We start from the raw sequence: 12,105 nt of genomic DNA, 5'->3' as shown, positions 1-12,105 counted from the left end.
GTCTATAATTTCTCTCTTTTTATCCCGTGTCCTCTCTGTGTTCCCTGTCTCTCGTCTCTCTAAATTCTCTCCTCTTTTCACTGTGGCTAATGAGTCACTCTGCCCCACCGCATTCTAGAATTTTCTCTACATTTGTCTTGTTCCCTGCTCTGTCTCTCTTTCTGTCTGGTATGTCTCTGCCATTATCTGTCTCTGTCATACAAACACACACACACACACACACACACACACACACACACTTATATACACGCACACTTTTTTTCTCTCCCTTTCCATCTCTCCATCTCTCATTATGTGTTTTAAGGGTGCAGTAATGTAGGTTCGAATACGGGGTTCAGTAAACGGAGTGTACCCCCCCTCCTCCGTCTCTAATGACTCCCTCTGGCCCTGGCAGGTATAGCCTCCTACCAGTGTCTGCTCTCCCAGTGTGTGGAACCCTCGAGGGCCTGACCTCAGCAACTGCACCTCTCGCCTGGGTGAACCAGGTGGCCCAGAAGGTAAAACACACACACACACACACACACACCACACACACACACAGAAACACCTCCCTAAGCTCTCCCATTCCCCCCTCATTCGGGACCCACCCCCACCCTCTGCCTTCCCCAGCCTCCATTCTCCATCTACCCCTCTCTCCTCCATCTCCTTCCCGCTCTCATTCTCATTCTGCAACACACTCCTTTCACTACCCCTCATCCTTCCATTTACCCCTCCACTCCCCTATGCTGCCATCTCTCCAATCTGTATCTCCCTCCACCTCTATCTCCCTCTCATCCTTTTCATTCTACCCTCTCTCCACCCCCACCTCCCTGCCACACTCGTGCCTCAGCTCCCTCTCCCCACTCCTTCAGCACGGGAGTCTGCACCTTGTCACAGGTCATTCTAAGCAGACACTTAATGGAGTCTCTAGCAGAGTTACATTCATGCAAGATAATAGACCAAGACGGAGATGTGATGGAGAGCAGCCTGCCATAGAGATAAAGATATAGATGCAGATTGCAGTTCTAGAATAGAGCAGATGTAGATAAGGATAAAGAAAAAGAGAGATATCAGATAGAGAGGTGAAGAGAGCCTGATAAATGATTGAAGAGTGTTGTTGTATTGTGTTGTACTGAAGAGTATAGTTAAATATAATCAAAGCCTGCTTGTTCAAAACCATAAAACACACACGCCAAGCTATTTATCATCTTTCAACTGTCACACTGTAGAGTGCATCGTTCAGCTCTGTGCCTAACCAGTGCCGTCCCCCCCACAGTAGATGCATTCAGGCAGTGGGTAGAGACTCAGACTCATGTGGAGTTACAGTAGTACAGGGAATGTGGCTATTCTGGCTGTCTGCTCTACTTGCTCTCTGTGGGAGTTGACCCTGTGACCTTCGCACCCATATCGACCAACAGAGCTTTCAGGAGTTTATATAACATTTAAACATCCATCTCTCATATATAAGTGTCTTTTGTATCCAAATCAAAATGTCTTCGCGGTAATCCAAACCAAGTGATGGGATTTGAGAATTGAGTGATTCATGTAGTTGTTGTCATGTGTGTGTCTGTGTGTGTGTGCTGTGTGTGTGTGTTTGTCCGTGGCAGATCAAGAGCGGGGAGAACGCGGCAACATCGCGGCGGAGCTGGTGAACCACACGGGTGGGCGCATCCACGCCGGCGACGTCAGCTCGTCCGTGCGGCTCATCGAGCAGCTGCTGGACATCCTGGACGCTCACTGCAGGCCCTCAAGCCTGGCCTGAAGGAGTCGGCCGCCCGTAACTACGGCAAGGTATGTGCCTGTCTGTGCCAATGTATTGACTGGTGTGTGTGTGAGCGTTCGATGCATTCAGTTCTTTCTGTTACCCTCAAACACTCATAGTACATACACATACACATACACACACACACACACACACACACACACACACACACACACACACACGTATATGCACACACTCACATACACACACACACACGTACATGCACACACTCACATACACATACACATGCATACAGCTCACTCATAATTTAATTCATGTAGACTGGTGGATGGGGATTTGTTTGTGCATTTCAGGCATTTGTGCATACAAATACACACTCACACACACACGCACACACACATACACACACACATTCAATTTGGCATCAGTGACTCATACAAAGGTATATGTACAGTGTGTGTATGGGTACATAATCAGTTGCCCAAGTACACATTTGGCACGCAACACTCAACTCTATCTCAGCTCTCTGCTTCAAGAGCACTCTCTCCTATAGATATTCAAACACGTGTTGTCTTTGAGTGAAAACACATAGTCCATTTCACACTCTCAGAAGAGCACACACACACACTCACACAGAGACAAACCTGTGCCAGCATCAACACATGTTTTCAGACACACATTCAAAAACCACAAAATACATTTTCACAGACACACACAAATTATACTTCCACAAACACATAACAGACACACACACACACACGCACCCATGTAATCACTCACTCACACACACACACACACACACACACACACACACACACACACACACAGCCACTGCGCTCCTGCTGTGATTTGTAACTGTAAATGTGGTTTGTGTCCCTCAGCTTCAGAAGAGAGAGCGGACCTGTCGGGCCTACATCCAGGTAACTGAGCGAGTTAGCGCCGATAAAGCCTGTGAAATAACCAGCCCCCTCCATATGTCTCGCTACACTCAATTCAATTCAGATCCCCGCAATGAAATTACTGGGCTATATTTTTCATAGCTTTGTGTGTTGCTATTTCCATCTGCTATGCTCTAGAAAAACAAAACAAAAAAATGATGTCCACGTTCTTGCTGTCACCGTGCACTTTTATTAGGAAAAGAGAACGGTGGAGTTGAACAATAGACTCAGCTTTGCCTCAGTGTCTGTCTGGCATGGCTAGAGGGGTAGTTGATGCAAGATATATCTTCATCTCTCTCTCTCTCTTTCTCTCTCTCTCTCTCGTTCTCTATCTCATCTCTCACTCCTGTGTTACTCTCCCCTTTTCCCCTTCCCTTGTGTCTGTGCGATGCAGTGTGATTCACATCCCCTCATTCTGTTCACTTACTCTTGATAATTGTTTTTTACTGTCATGATGAAAATACTTAAATGAAGTGCAGTCTGTGGTTCTAACCCCAATACATTTTCTTTTGTCAAATTCAGCAAATTGCTCCTCAGGGTCCTCTAGTTGTCTGTTATGTGTGTGTGCGCCAAACAAAAAAAAAACTCTGGTGTTCGTACACAGTCCTGGCTCTGTAAGTGTGGAACAAAGTGGCTCGGACCCAGCCAAACAGTATTCCAGCACATCAACACATTGCTTCAGTACGGAGTGCGGAAGGGAGGGGTGTAATCTGATTGGCTGTTGAACTGAAGTATTAACAACCTTTCACCAGAATCGCAGACTGGGCCTTGAATAATAATAATCCAAACATACAGAAGATGGAGATTCATTCTTATATAGACGTAGTTCCCTTGTACACACTGCACTTTGCACTTATGAACCTACTTCTCTGTCTCCCAATTCAATTCAATTCAATTCAATTCAATTTTATTTATATAGCGCCAAAACAATAAAATTGTCTCAAGGCGCTCTACAGAGCCCAGTGCCTGAACCCCCTTAGAGCAAGCACAATGGCTCTCTCTTTCATTCTCTCTCTCTGGCCTTTTTAGGTGTCCTTGATGCATGTGATTGTTCAATAAAGGGATTGTGGAAGTAAAAAGTCTGTCTCTCTGTCTCTCTTTGTCTGTGTCTCAGGCGGTGGTGCAGACAGTGGATAATCTATTGCGTGTGGACGCTCTGGAGTCGTGGCAGGACATGAACAACACAGAGCAGGCCCACACCGCCACCATGCTGCTGGACGTCATGGAGAAAGGCGCCTTCCTGCTGGCCAACAACATGTATGGCAACCGCTTCGCCGACCGTGCCAACAACATCGGTGAGATAGCTCCCTCTGAGCCTTGTGTGTGTGAGTCTCTGCATGTGTCTTTCTAATAGCTCACTGAAATAAAAAAAAAAAGCACTGAAATCAAACTGTATTAATATTATGATATGCACAACATTTGGTTAAGTCATGGATGCTTATTTTGTTTTTAAAGCTGTCCATATGTGTATTTACAGTTTTTTGTTTTGTGTGTGTGCCTGTGTATTGTTTGTTTGTGTGTGTGTTGATCAGATCTGGAGGTGCACGTGCTGAATACAGAGATGGACCTGCAGGATTTATCCTTCCCACAGAACTACACCAGTGACGGCAGCATCCAACTCTCAGCCTCCACCGTCAAACAGTACAGCCGCAACGGTCAGTTAGTCAGCCTCCCCCCTCTCTCTTTATCTCTCTTTCTCTCTCTCACTGTCTCTCTCTTTCTCTCCCTCTCTCTCCCTCCCTCTCTCACTGTCTCTCTCTTTCTCTCTCCCTCTCTCCATCTCACTGTCTCTCTCTTTCTCTCTCTTTCTCTCTCGCACACATACACAAATGCGCACACGTAACCTCCTCTCTCTCTCTATCCCTCACTCTCTCTCTATCGGCCATTCTTGATTGGTCATCAAAGGGCAATGATGTGAGTGGCCATTCATTGTCTCACCATGCGTTCTCACGGGACTTTGAGGCCTTAACGGAGTTTCCATCAAGTTTAGCTAGTTATTGCTTCATAATAACGGTCTAATCAGATTAACAAAAAATGCTGAGACCATTTATTTCTTGATGGTTTCTTAACGGCACTCTTAATAGAATAGCTGGAGAGGCGTGTAGATTACTATCGGCCAGCCCCAGTCTCACGGCGCAATCTCAGCACTCACGCTCGCTTCTCGTTCCCCTCGCTCTCATTTCTCCCCCGCTCTCATCCTGCCCGTCTCCGCGCCATCTTATCCCCTTCTCTCATCTCCTCGGCTTCACACCCACGTTTACCCTCTTCTTCTTTTTCTTCTTCTTCTGTCTGTCTGTCTGTCTGTCTTTCTTTCCCCTCGCCCTCCTCCCGCTCCTCGCCACCCTGGCGTTCGGTTGACGCTCCTCTCCTCTCCTCTCCGCTCCGCTCCTCTCCTCTCGGCTGCGCTCCACGGCTCGGCAGCGGGAGCGAGATTAGAATGATTGAAACAAACGCACATGAAATATTCATATGGAATAATAAGAGTGCTGGTGCTGGTGAGCCGTGCCGCGGCGCTTGAGGGATGGATGTTCTGTTGGCCTCCACATTAAATCTCCCCTCATTTCCACTAGTCAAAATGAAATGCTCTTTACCATCTTTCTAACCCTCGCTGACTCCCGGTCACTCTCTCTCTTATCTCTCTCTCTCTCTCGTCCTGACACCCACTCTCACTGTCTCTCTCTATCTCTCTCTGACACTCGCTCTTACTCTCTATATCTATCTCTTTCTTTCTCTCTTTCTCTCTCCCTCTTGCTTTCCCTATGACATCTGCTTTTACCGTCTCTCTCTCTCTCTCTCTCTATCGTGCTCTCATCCTCTCTTTCTCTCTCCTTGTCTGTGCAGGTCAAGTGAAGGTGGTGTTCGTGCTGTATAAAAACCTGGGAGCGTTCCTGTCGACAGAGAACGCCACCGTCAAAATGGAGGTGGGGGTTGGGCCTGAGGGGCGGGCCCTGGCTGTCAACTCGCACGTCATCGCCGCCTCCATCAACAAAGAGTCCAGCCGCGTGTTCCTGACCGAGCCTGTAGTCTTCACTCTTAAACACCTACAGGTGGGCTAGAAGCCTTTGTATATATCCAAGCGCACAGAGATACACACATACACAAACAGAAACACACACACATTATCTCGCTGTCAGACTATCATATAGTGTCTGAAAGTATTGCTCAGAAAATAAGATTGGTTTACAACACAGCAGTACACATAATTTCTACAGATAATGAATCTTGTCGGGGTGCTAAATGGTTAACTGTGGTTGGATGCGGGCGGATATGCCATTTGAAAACATAAACCAGTGCTGCTATTCCCTTAGGGTAGCTTTTATATGACATCGCTCTGCAGTCGAGGGTTTAAAGCGGGATCATTTTTAATGATGAAATAATTGTGCAAGATCTTAGAAACAAATGAGCCCGTCTAGGAAAAATGCTTATTAATCAGGACAATTTATATCACACTCTACCCACTTTTTGGCAGTATTTTAATCTTGTTTCATCTGTTGAAATCTTTTTTATCTTCAGCTAATTCTAAGTGCTGCCATTTCAAACACGCTAAAGTTCTTCTGAGGTCTTACTCATTAAATACTTTCAGTTTTGAAAATGAGAAACAAAATACATTATATTTGGATGTAATGACACAGATAGCTAATTGTAAATTTTTTGCAAGAGGTCACTGAAAACAAAATAAAAAATCGCTGTGCAATTAAATCAGTTAATTGAGCTAGATCCCAATATAAAAGTTAGCCAGACGCTCATTCCCAGCTCAACACTGGAAGTTGAATACCAATGAAATTCTTATTTGGTCGCAAACCCCCCCGTGCCAGAGTTTCTGATTGAGCGCAACCCACACGGAGGTGAGGAGGTGGAATCGCTCGAAGGAGGGAGAATTTTTTTAAACGATGGCATGCAGCCACGCACTTGAGTCAAATAACAAATTGTGGCATTTGGAAAAAGCAGGACGGTGAGTGGTGAAATCAACAGACCAGGCAGCCCACGCGACTTTATGAGCTGTGAGAGAGACAGATGAAAAGCTCTGGGATGCTGTTCATGTTGGAGCCTATTGCATTGGACAGATGTAGTTTGTGGAGTAAATTATATTAACTATCTATGACAGATGTCTGTTTCTCTCTTTCCCCCTCCCCCCTCTCTCTACTCGTCTATCTATCTCTTCCTCTCTCCCTCTCTTTCTCTCTCGCTTTGTGTCTCTTTCTCTCAAAATACATTTCATAGCTTTATTGACATGACAAGAATTCCTGTTGTCAAAGCAAGCGCACATATATGAATCAATTCATAAACAAATAAATCATAATTAATTATTATCATTATTTCTCTCTCTCTCTCTCTCTTTCTCTCCACTCTAGCTGGAGAACCACTACAGCCCAAACTGTACGTTCTGGAACTACTCGGAGCGCTCGATGACGGGCCAGTGGTCCTCTCAGGGCTGCAGGCTGCTGGAGACCAACAGCACACACACCACCTGCTCCTGTAGCCACCTCACCAACTTCGCTGTGCTCATGGTCCAACACGAGCCTGACGTACGTAGAACTCCACACACACACACACACACACACACACACACACACTCACACACTCACAGATACACATACCACCTGCTCCTGTAGTCGTTTAACCAACTACACCATGCTCATGGTCAAGCACAAACCTGAAGCACATAGCACTGTCCGTGCACACACACACACACACACACACACACACACACACACACACACACACACACACACCACCTGTTCTTGTTGCTACCCCACTAACTTTGTTGTGCTCATGGTCCAGCATGAACTTGATGTGTGAAGAACAGTACACACAGTCACGCACTCACACACACAGACTTACACAGACACACGCACTCACTAATCAACACCACGCTCATGGTCCAGCACTGTAGATACACAAACGACACACACAACAAACACAGTTAGATAGATAGATAGATAGATAGATAGATAGATAGATAGATAGATAGATAGATAGATAGATAACATTTTATTAATCCCGTTAGGGAAATTCAGGTGTAGTAGCAGCAAGGTAATAGGAATCAAGTATATACATAGAAATGAAAGTAAATTAAAACTAATTTAAATATAAAATAAAAATACAAAAAAATTTAAATAAAATAAATAAGATAAGTACAACTCAGCTTAGATAAAAGTTTGGTTGTGGAGTCTGATGGCTACTGGTACAAAGGACTGGCCAAAGCGCTTTGTGGTGTGCCGAGGAGGGATCAGTCTGTGGCTGAACGTGCTCCCCATCTGCGTTAGCTCGTCATAGAGGGGATGGGAGGGGTTCCTCAGGATAGCATCCAACACACAACGCCAAAGTAGAGGAGACTTGCTACAACAGACTGGTACACATGATGTGCACACATACACTTAAACACACTGCCATGCTGATACATATACATACTAAGAATCCAGCGCTACAGTTTCTTATCTTTATATTTAAGAACAAAGTAAAATCACCCTTTAAACAATTAACTATTATTTTGCCTGTAGACAAATAAAACTTTCTATTCTGAAAAATGTAAGCGTGACTAACTAGGCCTGGTTTCTGTCTCTACTACTGTAAGGTAGCTTTCACTTGCTCTGGAGGCCCAACTATCAATGGAGAGAGCTATATAATGTGTCTGTGTCAATTCGGTTTCAATTTCTCTCTGTGATATTTCATAGATCTTTACTGAGGCAATGGATTTCTTTCCCCATCAGGTGACATAATCCCGAGTCAGTACCACCGAATAGGCCTGCAAATGTTTGGCTATGAATACTCCCACTGCTTTTGTTATTACCTCCGCCGAGGAGGTTATGCTTTAGGTGCAGTTTGTTTGTTAGTTTGTCTGTCTGTAAACAGGACCATGCAAAAAGTACGGGCTGGATTTCCGAGAGTTTCACTTTTGCAAACGTTGCAAGATGTGGCTTTTGGCCTTGCGGAGGCCCTTCTATTTTTTTTTGTTTAATTTTTTTATCCGTCACAAATTGTTTTTGGAAGGCAACAGCAAGATGTTTTTGTTTTTTCGCTGACGAGTGGACTCCCCTTGCTCCACCTGTGATATCATACGGTCCGACTGATGGCGATAGTAAATGAGACATCATTTACAAGTCCACTTCGAGTATCCAACAGTGGCAAAGCGATGCTTTGCAGACTGTGCTTTGTTTGGTTTACAGTCTTCTTACCCTCGTCATTGTACTGAACGCTGAATCGAAAATGTTCCTACACAGCGGATTTCACGACAGTGCAGCTCCAAATTTGCTTCTCTCTGTCTAGCTAACGTTTGCCATTGCCAAGTTGGAGCTGAGATAATTTTGTTATTAGCCTTCCCTCTCTTCTCCTACTCCTATTAGGCCACAGAGCGCTGATAAGCTCCAGGGAAATTCTGACAGTCGCCAGAGATGTTGTTCTGTGGATTTGAATGTACATCGTGCGTGCAGTCTGCAGCGCAATTAGCAACTTTTGGAAATTAAACGAAAATTACATATTGTATTATCAGGGTTCACATTTGCGTACTGAACCGTACCAAACAATTCGGCATAATACTGCGTACCGTTGCATCCCTAACACATACACACAGGAATGGATGTGGACCCATACACACACACTCTCACACACACATACAGCAGTGTAAGTATAAAGCCTTACAAACCCGTGTATACTCACCGCACACACACCAAGGTTATAATAATTTTCCATTTTTTAAATTAGTTTTTATTTTGATAACATGTTTCTATTTCCTTCCGTGCTACTGAAGCACCATGTTGATTGGCTAGGATTGTTTATAGCTTGGTTCTATGTTTGGCACTATCATTGACTTGTGTACTGTGTAGGAAAGCTGGAGTTTTTTGCACAAACACTAAACGCTAGAGGACCCTGAGGAGCAATTTGCGGAATCTGACAAAAAGTCTTAGGATTAGAATTGCAGACCACACTTTTAATACACATACAGCTTTTCAACCATTTGGTTCAGGCAAATAATATGACATGGGGTTTCACCGGTCAACCCTACCAGTAGTTATAGTTAATAAAAAATTCCTAAAGAACTTCACATGTTAACTTACATTATGTTCGACACTTACTTTCTGTCTTGCTACATCCTTTTTTCCATGGATAATGTTTATCCCGTCGATGGTAACTTTCTACACCTCAGTTTCTGTTACCTGAGTTCGCTTGTATCACTTTCACTATTAAATTTGAAGTTGTCCCATACAGGACTCACACGTTTCCTTGTCCAAGTCAAATCTGACTTGATAGCCTACGAAGTCCACCGTCTTGAAACCATAACGATAACTTATTTTATTTTGTATTCGTTTTTTAGCAGTAGTTATTAGTTAAGTTTAGTTTTCTCTGGGTAAATTCTTTAATTTCAGTTCATGAAAATTTCTCGAAATAATTAGCTTCCCTAAAACACGGGCACGCACGCACGCACGCATGCACGCACACACACACACACACACACACACACACACACACACACACACACACACACAAACACAAACACAAACACACACACACACAGACACACAAACTCACACTCACACCCACAGTTTAAGCTTGACATTTTCTTTAGTTTCGTATATCCGCTTCAGCTTCACACCAAATTTAAAGGATTATCCCCCCTCTCTCTCGTTTGTTTTCTCTTTCTCCCTCCTTCCTTCTCTCTCTTTCTCTCTCCTCTCTGTCCTTCACTCCCTCTCCTCTCTCTATCGCGACCTCTCCTTCTCTCTCTTCCTCTCTCTTTTTCTCCCTCTCTCTCTCTCCCTCTCTCTCTGCAGTACCCAGGCAGCATGCACGAGCTGATCCTCTTTGTGATCACGTGGGTGGGCATCGTCATCTCGCTGGTGTGCCTGGCCATCTGCATCTCCACCTTCTGCCTGCTGCGTGGCCTGCAGACCGACCGCAACACCATCCACAAGAACCTCTGCATCAACCTCTTCATCGCTGAGCTCCTCTTCCTCATTGGCATCAACAAGACCGACTACCCCGTAGGTCCCCCTGTCACACATTGCTCACACTCCTCAAATCCTGCAGGTGCCTCCATTTAAATTCAATTCTGGTGAATGGTTGTTCACATTTGAGCTCAACAGCCAATCAAATGATACCCCTTCCTTCTGTGCTCTTGAAGCAACGTTGTTGATTGGCTGGAAATAGTGTATGGCTCGGTTCCAAGCGATTTTGTTTGTTTTGTTGCCCAGGTACAGAGCCAGGACTGCGCTCAAACACAAACACAACACAAACACCAGAGCTTTTTTGAGTACACACACTGATTGGACAGCTAGAGGAAGATGAGGAATTATTCTCTGAATTTGTGTAATAAATAATCAAGGGCTGCACCTTTAAATACACTTACAGTATATTACAGCACAGGGTTTAGCAGCACACGCTCTTTGGGAGTTGACCCTTTGACCTCTGATGCTCCATGGCACCATTTAGTATCAGAGACTCGAACCTTAAGTGGTTCAGGGCGGTGTGCAGTGTAACGCTATCTGGTGCTGCTCCAGCACTATTACTTGTCAGGGCAGGGAGGAGGAGAGGAGCGGAGAGGAGCGGAGTGGAGCGGGGAAACTGCCGGTCATCAAAATAAATGAATGGAATAAATAAACAGCAGTTATCTCAGCAGCACTGATGGCTTTGCATCAGGGATTCCAGCATGTTCTGCGCTTGCATCATCTCTTCTGGTCTTTTTGTTTTTCCAACCCTCTCTTCTCTCCAAAAACACTAACTCACTGGTGGCCTTCCCCGTCTCCTTTTCATTCTTCTTTTCTTTCCTTTTCTCCCTCACCACTTCTGTATGCTTGTCTCCTCTGGACACCCTCCTCTCTTTCTCTCTTTCTGCTTGGTCCTGTGGTCTTTCTCTCTTTCTTTCTGCTTGTCCTGTGGTCTCTCTCTCTCTCTTTCTGCTTGTCTCCTCTGGACACCCTCCTCTCTCTCTTCTCTTTCTGCTTGTCCCCTGTGGTCTCTCTCTCTCTCTTTCTGCTTGTCCTGTGGGCTCTCTCTGTCTCTCTCTCTCAGGTGGCCTGCCCCATCTTTGCCGCGCCTCCTGCACTTCTTCTTCCTGGCAGCCTTCTCGTGGATGTGCCTTGAAGGCGTGCAGCTCTACCTCATGCTGGTGGAGGTATTGAGAGCGAGTACTCACGCAAGAAGTACTACTACCTGTGCGGCTACTGCTTCCCTGCGCTGGTGGTGGGCATATCCGCCGCCATCGACTACCGCAGCTACGGCACCAAGAAAGCGTACGTGACACACACAGCTAGGGTTGGTCACTGTGGCCGAGAACATTTGTTTGTGTGCGTGTGTGTGTGTGTGTGTGTGGTGTGTGTGTGTGTGTGATGTGTGTGTGTGTGTGTTTAGTGAGGGATGATGGACAACAGTAGAAAATAATGCACGTTGGAGGTGGTAATGCATGTGATAATTATTCTTCTACCTGAACGCCGTGTCCATTATCCTGGTTATACCATGGGGGCCACACTT

The 12,105-nt window shown here is 45.2% G+C and overlaps 1 pseudogene; it reads left to right on the top strand.

The window, feature by feature from the left end:
* Positions 1-426: 426 nt before the first annotated feature.
* The window catches only part of LOC122131086, a 28,032-nt pseudogene continuing 16,353 nt past the window's right edge, over positions 427-12,105 (top strand).

The sequence above is a fragment of the Clupea harengus genome, unplaced genomic scaffold (genome assembly GCF_900700415.2).
Source record: "Clupea harengus unplaced genomic scaffold, Ch_v2.0.2, whole genome shotgun sequence".
Taxonomy (NCBI): domain Eukaryota; kingdom Metazoa; phylum Chordata; class Actinopteri; order Clupeiformes; family Clupeidae; genus Clupea; species Clupea harengus.
The sequence above is the reverse complement of the archived record's forward strand: the minus strand, read 5'-3'. Positions and strand labels throughout refer to the sequence as shown.